Source organism: Macrobrachium rosenbergii, chromosome 9 (assembly GCF_040412425.1).
Source record: "Macrobrachium rosenbergii isolate ZJJX-2024 chromosome 9, ASM4041242v1, whole genome shotgun sequence".
NCBI lineage: Eukaryota > Metazoa > Arthropoda > Malacostraca > Decapoda > Palaemonidae > Macrobrachium > Macrobrachium rosenbergii.
Window position 1 is genome coordinate 16965601 of NC_089749.1, and position 9561 is coordinate 16975161.

Consider the following 9561-nt stretch of genomic DNA (forward strand, 5'->3'; position numbering starts at 1 on the left):
TGTCTACATTCTATTCACTGGTTTGGGACGAGTGAAAAATCTCAATAATTAATTGATTAGTTTTTTTATTTACAGAACCTTGTTTTCCAAACTTGTGATGCTGCTGCTAATGTAGTTGACATTATCTTCGACTAAAATTGATTTAGTTTTGTATATTGGAATAACTTAATTCGTTTTAAATGTTTGCCATATTATACACTAACGAACTCTAAGCAGTAGAACGAATCAATTCTGTCTTGAAGCAATTAAATGAAATCAGCAGAGTTGTTGGATTCAGGATTTTACTGTATATATATATATATATATATATATATATATATATATATATATATATATATATATATATATATATATATATATTATATATATACATATATGTATATCTGTAGATTGTATACACACACACAAACACACACACACACACACACACACACACACACACATATATATATATATATATATATATATATATATATATATATATATATATATATATATATATATATATATATAATATATATATATATATATATATATATATATATATATATATATATATATATATATATATATATATATATATATATATATATATATATATATATATATATATATATATATATATATATATATATATATATATATATATATATCTTTTCCAGTTCTTTTCCTAGATCCCCTCACTCCGTTGCTGAAAAGAGAAAAGCTCAGAAAAAATAGACAGACTTAACGTCATCTTAATTGGTTGCATCCCCGTGGTGGCAATTTCTCTTTTCCCTTGTACATACGTAGGGGCACAGTACCCCTCATCCACCTCCAACCCTTACCCACTCCCTAATCCCTAATCCTCCACGATCTTCCCCTCTAATACCCATCCCTAAATGTGCTCAGTCTTCTTTTAGAGGAAATCCCTTTAGAAATAATATCACACCCACCGCGAGGATGTAAGTCCCAAACAATGGGGAATTTTTCTTCTTTGAAATTTTGGTCTTTCATGTTGGTGAAATTTCCCTTCTCTAATTAGCAGAGCGGTCGCTAAATAGGATGTAAAGGATCTGATAAAGGAGAGAGAGAGAGAGAGAGAGAGAGAGAGAGAGAGAGAGAGATTATGTTTTAATATTGTAAAAACAGTTTGATATTGTTGCTACAATCGATGGATGCTAAGAGTACCAAGTTCTAGAGATCCAGACTTTAAAAGCATGTAGAGAGAGAGAGAGAGAGAGAGAGAGAGAGAGAGAGAGAGAGAGAGAGAGAGACTAAGTTTTGATATTGTAAAAACAGACTGATTTTCATTTTATAATACAATCGATGGATGCTGAAGTCCCAAGTTCTATGATCCAGACTTTAAAAGCATGTTGAGAGAGAGAGAGAGAGAGAGAGAGATTTAGTTTTGATATTGTAAAAACAGACTGATTTTCATATTACAATACAGTTGATGGATACTGAAAGTACCTGATTCTGTGATCAAGATTTCAAAAGAATGTTGCAAATGAGAATGTGATAGCAATAATAACGTTTATCGTTGTCAGTTTGTATTACACCTAAAAAAAAAAAAAAAAACAGTTGAAATAACTTATCACCCGTCATTAAAACTGTTGTGCTTCAGTCACTTATGAGCAAACTATAGTTGATGCGTTTTCAGAATATCACTCGGCCATGCCCACATCCTCCCTACCCCACCCCACCACCCCAGCCTAACCCTCTCCCCTCTCTCACGATGTTAATCATACGGCTGGCAGCGCTGTCCTTATCAGTCTCCTGCTCTTTTCCGTATCTGGATGGGTGGAGGGAGGGGGTTGCTTCCTTTTGGGGTCTACCACTCCTCCCAGGGATGAACGAACATTCGATGTTATCAGTGTCATAGTCAAGCAGCAACTGATATAATCCAAGAGTAGGTATGATAATGTCATGCATTATCTACGGTGCCAAGGGAAAGGGGCGTGGCCGAGTGATATTCTTAAAACCGACCTTAGTGCTTGATAAACAGGTGAGTGTTGCGGTTATTTTCTTTTCTACTGAGGTTTTTGTTTCTTACTTTTTTATGTATTCCTGCTATATTTTTCTTAAGGTCAGTTAGCATACTTTGTAGTGATTTTTTGGTTAATGGTAGTTAGAGCTTTAAAAATTACGTGAAGGGTTATTTGATTTTCATTGGTGATGCACATACATCCATCCCATTTTAATATCCTTAGAATAAAAAACTTCAGTTTTTTTAAGTGAAGAGTCTTTTAACCACATCGTTTTATGTTGACTTTGCTTTCCCAAACCTTAAGATTCTCCCTGGGAAGCTATGGAGGAAGAAGGCCTTTCATTCAAACCGGGGTCCTTTGCTCACTTCCTGGGCTTTCCTGTCGGGAAGCGACGATAAACTTTAAAGCTTTTACGTCACTAAAATCCGAAAAGGGTTCAAGCGAAAATGCAATGCACTGCTGCCCTAATACTGTTCTTCTTCCATTTTTATATATTCATCTGTTTGTTAATTTGTTTTTTTTAATAAGTGGTATCTCCTCTTTCAGTATTTCCCCTTACTTCCTCTTACCTCTTCCTAATGAACACCATATTCTTCGGGAGCATGAATTTCAAGTCAGTGGCCCCTGTGGGTTGTTCCATATGAATAGATTTTATTTGCTAAATAATAATAATAATAATAATAATAATAATAATAATAATAATAATAATAATAATAATAATAAATATCCATGCTTTTCGTAAATCTCTTTGCAAGAAGTCGAATTCGTGACGGCAATAAGATTGGAATGAAAACACGTTATCAGTCATTTAATTTGATATTATCATAGTTTTTAATGTTTACGGTGTTGTATGTTTACCATTTCGTTACACACAAACAGACACATGCACACGTAACACTACATTCATGCATACATGTCTGCATACTGTTAGGAAAATCTGCAAGAACTATTTTTCTGCCTTCCTTGTCATCAAACTCCCAAAAGAAAATAGCCAAATTAATATATATATATATATATATATATATATATATATATATATATATATATATATATATATATATATATATATATATATACATACATACATACATACATGCATACATACACACATACATATATTCCTGCAAAGGGGCGATTATCCTAATTTTTTTAAGGCTGAAGAAAGTTCCCTCTCATCGTAAAGGAAACGAAACGAAGAAGAGAGAAGGCTACATGAGTTTCAAGGTCTCTCTCTCTCTTCTCTCTCTCTCTCTCTCTCTCTCTCTCTCTCTCTCTCTCTCTCTCTCTCTCACTAAGACAATGTATCCCACCAGACAATTACGACGGCAATTTTGGGTCGAGTTGCAGCGTTGTGTGGTGGGTCTTGCTTTCTTAAGTACCCTTACTAACAAGCCGGGAAGATCTCGCACGAAATTTGGGAATGGCAAGAAAAAATTTAGATTTTCTTTTCATGATCGTTAGACTTCAAGGTGCGCTAGTACTTCGTCAGTAAATTGCAAATTCTCATTTCATTTGGTGCTTTTCATATTGATATTTTAAATGCTCCTCTGCAAATTGTAAGTTCTTATTTCATTTGTCGTATTTGATATTGACATTTTGAGTGTTCGGCAGTTAATTGTGAGTTCTCATTTCACGTGGTGTATTGGATGTCGTCACTTTCAGTATTAGTATTTAGATGTGGGATGTGTTAGCAAATTATTATAATGCTTTATAATTTATACTCATGTGTAGATGAATATATAAAAAATACCATTTATCTCTTTTGGATTTTTGCGTTCACCTCCTAGCATGTCAGCTGTGGTATACTCCCATTTTTTTTTTTTTAACTCTCATGTATTTAGCTTTGTCTCCCTGTATCGTAAATATTCTCAAATCCCTCGACCAAAATTCTAAAGATTTACCGTATTCTCACAGATCGGCTAACAACTCACTCTGTAATAAAATAAATCTCAAGATATTTCACACCTATCTTTTCCTCGTATCTCAAGTCTTCTCCGTCTCATTTTATATATTTCTTCGCGAATTCCTTCCTTCATTGCTCAGTTCACCAACCTTTGACCTAGTAAAAAAAAAAGGAGGATCCATGGGAATTATTTTTTAAAATATGTTTATATCTGTCACTTCCCGTGACCTCGATCCCACACAGGTTTCAACTTAAATTTCAACATTTTGCACTGCCCTTTCAACATTTTGCGCTGCCCTTTCAACATTTTGCACTGCTCTTTAAAAATGCGCGCACCCTTGGCTTCACAACAGTCCATGCTGAATAATATTTACGGCCTGAAAAATAGGTTTGAAGATAAATTAAAGATGGTGTTTTTATGGATAATTTTTTGAGAACGTTTCGAGACCCAGAAGATTTGATAAAAGTTCACTTTATTTTAGAAGCTGTATATAATTTGTTTGGATTAGTCATCCAGTGGAATATACTGCATGCAAGTGATGATACTTTTGAAATGCAAAATGTTTTATTGAGTCATTCATAGGTTTACAATAAAAAAAACACAGTCCTTGTTAGTTTTCCGTAAAAGAAAACTGTTGAGATGGCTTTGTCTGTCCGTCCGCATTTTTTCTGTCCGCCCTCAGCTCTTAAAAACTACTGAAGCTAGAGGGCTGCAAATTGGTATGTTGATCATCCACCCTCCAATCATCATGCATACCAAATTTAAGCCTTCTGGCCTCAATAGTTTTTATTTTATTTAAGGCTAAAATTAACCATAATCGTACTTCTGGCACCAACAACACAGGCCACCACCGGACCGGGGCTGAAAGTTTCATACAGCCTTATACGCTGTACAGAAAACTTGATTGTGCCGGAGAAACTTCGGGCGCATTTTTTACTTGTTTTTTTGGCTGTGTGAAGGACATCCTAGTGTTAATTCTGTTGACTACTCTCATACTGTAGTGGCAAATATAGTGTTTGGCTTTTTCTCCAATAAGCAGTTTCCATTGACAGGTTGTGGCTCTGGAGATACTCATGCTAATTACACACATGGCTGTAATAAAACTTAGTCTGAGCAATTTTTAGTTTTCTGTAAAAGAAAGCTATTATGCCGGCCTTGTCTGTCCGTCCGCATTTTTCCTGTCCGCCCTCAGGTCTCAAAAACTACTAAGGCTAGAGGACTGCAAATTGGTATGTAGATCATCCACCCTGCAATCATCAAACATGCCAAATTGCAGCCCTCTAGCCTCAGTAGTTTTCATTTTATTTTTCGGTTAAAGTGAGCCATAATCATGCTTCTGGCAACGATATAGGATATGCCGCCACCGGGCTCTGGTTAAAGTTTTATGGGCTGCGGCTCATACAGCGTTATACCGAGACCATCGAAAGATAGATCTATTTTCGGTGGTCTTGATTATACGCTGCAGCGGCTGTACAGAAAACTTGATTGTGCCGAAGAAACTTTGGCGCATTTTTTATTTTTTTATTTTTTTTTTGTGACGTGAAGAATGACGGTGTGTGAGACAATTTCAGATTTTGATTAATGTTCCGTTATGACACTATGAATGAAGGCTATAGAATATCTATTTTGTAATGAATTAACAGTTTAAAGTGGAAAAATACAACGCAATGAAGCACTGAAGCACAGAGTATGCACAAAGCTATTGTTTTCTGTGGATGGGTTCCAATGCATCATTTCTCAAGTAAACAACTATCGAACCGAATGTAGATTATTCTTTTTTCTTTATCAGAAAACTTAGTATGCAAGCGCTAGCGAATTCTGTTCCAAATAACACCTTAAAAGGCTTTGTAATGTTTAGTGATTGAGTTGTAGGTTTCCATCTCTTTTGCATTCTTGTGATCGCTGTCAAATGAGTCTCTCATTACCATATCATGAATTTCCTAACGCGAACAGCTGTATATTTATGTAATTTGTAATTCAAGCAGTTACAAAGGAAGCTCGTTCGGAGAAGACGCATGCAGGTTAAAGTTGAACATAACGTGTACATATAATCGGTTTATTTAGATACAATTTCAACACAGACAAAGGAGTGAATATTTGTAATGTGTGGAATATTTTACGGAAACAACATCGGAAAAGGCTTAGGTTAATGCAAGTTCTCATTTCCGTTTTAATTTGTGTCGTGTGGAATTTCGAAACGGAAAATAATCACGTTTTTCGCTTTAGGGATGAAATTCAAACATTTTTAACCTTTGACGACATCATTAGGCAAAGAGATTTGAATAATTATACGCTTCGTGCGTGCAAAGGCGTTTTTACGCAAACAGTGAAAGCACGCCTTCTGCACGCACACAGTACCCACGCATGCAATTATCTTTTGCAGCAATTTCGACTATAAAATTCAACCTTCATCATCTTCTATTTACAAAGGGTAAAGACAACAACGTCCCTTTCAACCATTTAATCTTGTTTCGGTTGTAGATCCATCTGTTATCATAACAAGACACTATATAACTGAATTTTCCGTTTGCAAATTCGTTGTCTCTATCATTAATAGAAGTTGAATTAAATAAATATCGGGTTTATTCAGTTTTAGCTGAATGGTCATTTGTCCAGTGTTCTCCCTGTAATAACATATTCTCTAGTTTACGCATCTTTATGCAGTAAAGTTCAAACGAAAATGCAATGCATTACTACCCCAATACTATTCTTCTTGTATTTTAATACTTTTTTATATATTTATTTATGTATTAATTTAGTTTTTTTCTTTTTGTTGATTGGGAGATCTTGTTTCTGTATTTCACTTTACTTCTTCTTACTTCTTCCTAAATTTTTTCTTTTTTGAAGAGTGGGATTTCTTCTTTCTGTATTTCACTTTATTTTTTCCTTAAACCATTTCTTCCTAATTCTTTTCTTTTTGTTCCGAAGAATGGGTTTCATCTTCTTTCTGTATTTAATGAACAAACAAAACTGTCTTTTATTTCTTCCCAATGAACACCATATTCTTTGGAAGCTCGTTTACTGGTTTCAAGTCAGTGGCCCTAACTTGGGCTTGTTTCATATGAATAGGTTTCATCTGCTGAATAATAATAATAATAATAATAATAATAATAATAATAATAATAATAATAATAATAATAATAATAATAATAATAATAATAATAATAAACTATTACTGTTCCTAAGATCTTAAATATAATAATAATAATAATAATAATAATAATAATAATAATAATAATAATAATAATAATAATAATAATAATAATAATAATAAACTATAACTGTTCTTAAGTTCTTCTGATTCCTTAAATATGAATTCCTGAGCGAACACGGCATTTGATAAATTCTGTTGTAAGATACAAACTAGTGTCATGTGCTTTTCGATAAGACTTACGTAAACCTTCGTGAAAATGTATGTTTACGTTAGCCTGTTCAGTCTTATACTCTTTATTTACAGGAATTTATGTGCTTTCGTGCACGCACTCGCTGGCATCTTAATCAAATCGTGGATTCGTCCCAAATGCACATCGTTTTTGTCAGCATGTACAGCGTAGTCTATCTGCATGTGCAGTTTTCTTTGTGCGAATGTACAATCCTTTGTGTGTGCACAGATGCACGCATCTGTTTATTATTCACACCCTTTTGACATGGATATACGTTTCCAAGAATTTGTATGTTTTCATATGAATTACTTTTAGTCACGTACATGTTTTTAGTTTTCTGTAAAAGAAAAGTATTGTGCCGGCTTTGTCTCTCCGTCCGCACTTTGTTTGTCTGCCCCCAGACCTTAAAAACCACTGAGGCTAGAGGGCTGCAAATTGGTATGTTGATCATCCACCCTCCATTCATCAAACGTACCCAATTACAGCCCTCTAGTCTCAGTAGTTTTTATTTTATTTAAGGTTAAAGTTAGCCATAATTGTGCGTCTGGCAACGGCATAGGACAGGACACCACCGGACCATGGTTAAAGTTTCATGGGCCGCGGCTCATACAGCATTATACCGAGACCACCGAAAGATAGATCTGTTTTCGGTGGCCTTGATTATACGCTGCACAGTAAACTCGATACCGCCGAAGAAACATTCGCATTTTTTTACTCATTTCCCTTGTAAATGCGGACCCTCACGGCATGCAAATTGCCTTTACCATTTCTGAGAGGGAAAAAAAAACCTGAAGCTAAAACACTAGTTACTGAGTCACTTTGCGTTTATGAAAGGAAAAGGAAACACAAAATTGGAAGGATGAAAAGGCTAGTTCTTTATTCCTTCTCTACAAAAATCTGTTTCGGAAGTCACTCACAGTGGAAGTTGTGATTCACTGGAATGTCAAAAATCTTTGCAAGTTACTTGTCCAAGCAGAGATTTGCATTTTTCCTTTGCGCTGTTGAAAGTATTTTTGTTGACAAACAAATAGCTTCCGTCTACGTTATAAAATAAAAGCTAGTGCTGGCATAAGACCAGCTGTATCTAAATAAAAATATTTCCGCGCTTGTTTCTGTTATTTTTCTTCATGTTTTCTTTCTTATATATTTTTATATTTTTAGTTTTTTATATTTTTTGTATTTTTATTTTTATTTTTTAATTAAGTTTTTCATAATTTTATTATTGTTTAAATTTTTTTCTTATTTCATACCAGGCTTATTATATCCTACAACACTTTAACACATTCAGGCGCCGCCTTGAAGCAAGAGCCCGTGCTGGAATAAGCAAGCTTTTTTTTTAAACCAGCCACCAACCGTGTGGTAGAGGATGGGGGCAAAAAAAAAAAAAAAAAACGCTTAAGTTGCTGTAAAACCCAGCAATCAAAGTCAGTTATTTGTTCCTCCTCTCTCTCTCTCTCTCTCTCTCTCTCTCTCTCTCTCTCTGTGAAATAGAATGTCATTGGATTCATCCTGGTGATTGCTCGGACTTGATTATGTTTTGCCGAATACTCACGTAGTGAAATATAAACAAAAAATCGTAAATGGTTTTATATTTTAGCCATATACGCATGTTCTAGAAACTCACTTTACTCAAAATTGTCCATTTACCTTGTCGGAAACACTGCGTTATTTCTTGAAACTTGGGATAATTTCCTTATTTTAAGTTTTCTGAAAAGAAAACTATCGTGCCGGTTTTGTCTGTCCGTCCGCACTTTTTTTCTCCGCCCTCAGATCTTAAGAACTACTGAGGCTAGAAGCCTGCAAATTGGTATGTTGATCATCCACCCTCCAAACATCAACCATACCAAATTGCAGCCCTCTAGCCTCAGTAGTTTTTGTTTTATTTAAGGTTAAAGTTAGCCATAATCGTTCTTCTCTCAACGATATAGGATAGGCCACCACCGTTCCGTGGTTATTTTTCATGGGCCGCGGCTCGTACAGCATTATACCAAGACCACGCAAAAGATAGATAAATTTTCGGTGGCCTTGATTATACATACGCTGTAGCGGTTGTACAGAAAACTCGATTGCGCTGTAGGAACTTCAGCGCATTTATTACTTGTTTTCTGTTTGTAAGACCCTCGAGGAAGAGGCGGGGATTAAACCCAAGTTTGTCACTGGCGCAAGAGAAGATTCTCCGTTTTCTTTCCAAGAAGTAATTGAGTCGTGATTTTTGCCTTCGGTAAATACACCTGCCGGCAGGTTGTTACGCTCCCCTCCCCCCCCTCCATTCCTTGGAACCTGCTACAGTATCCCCACTCCACT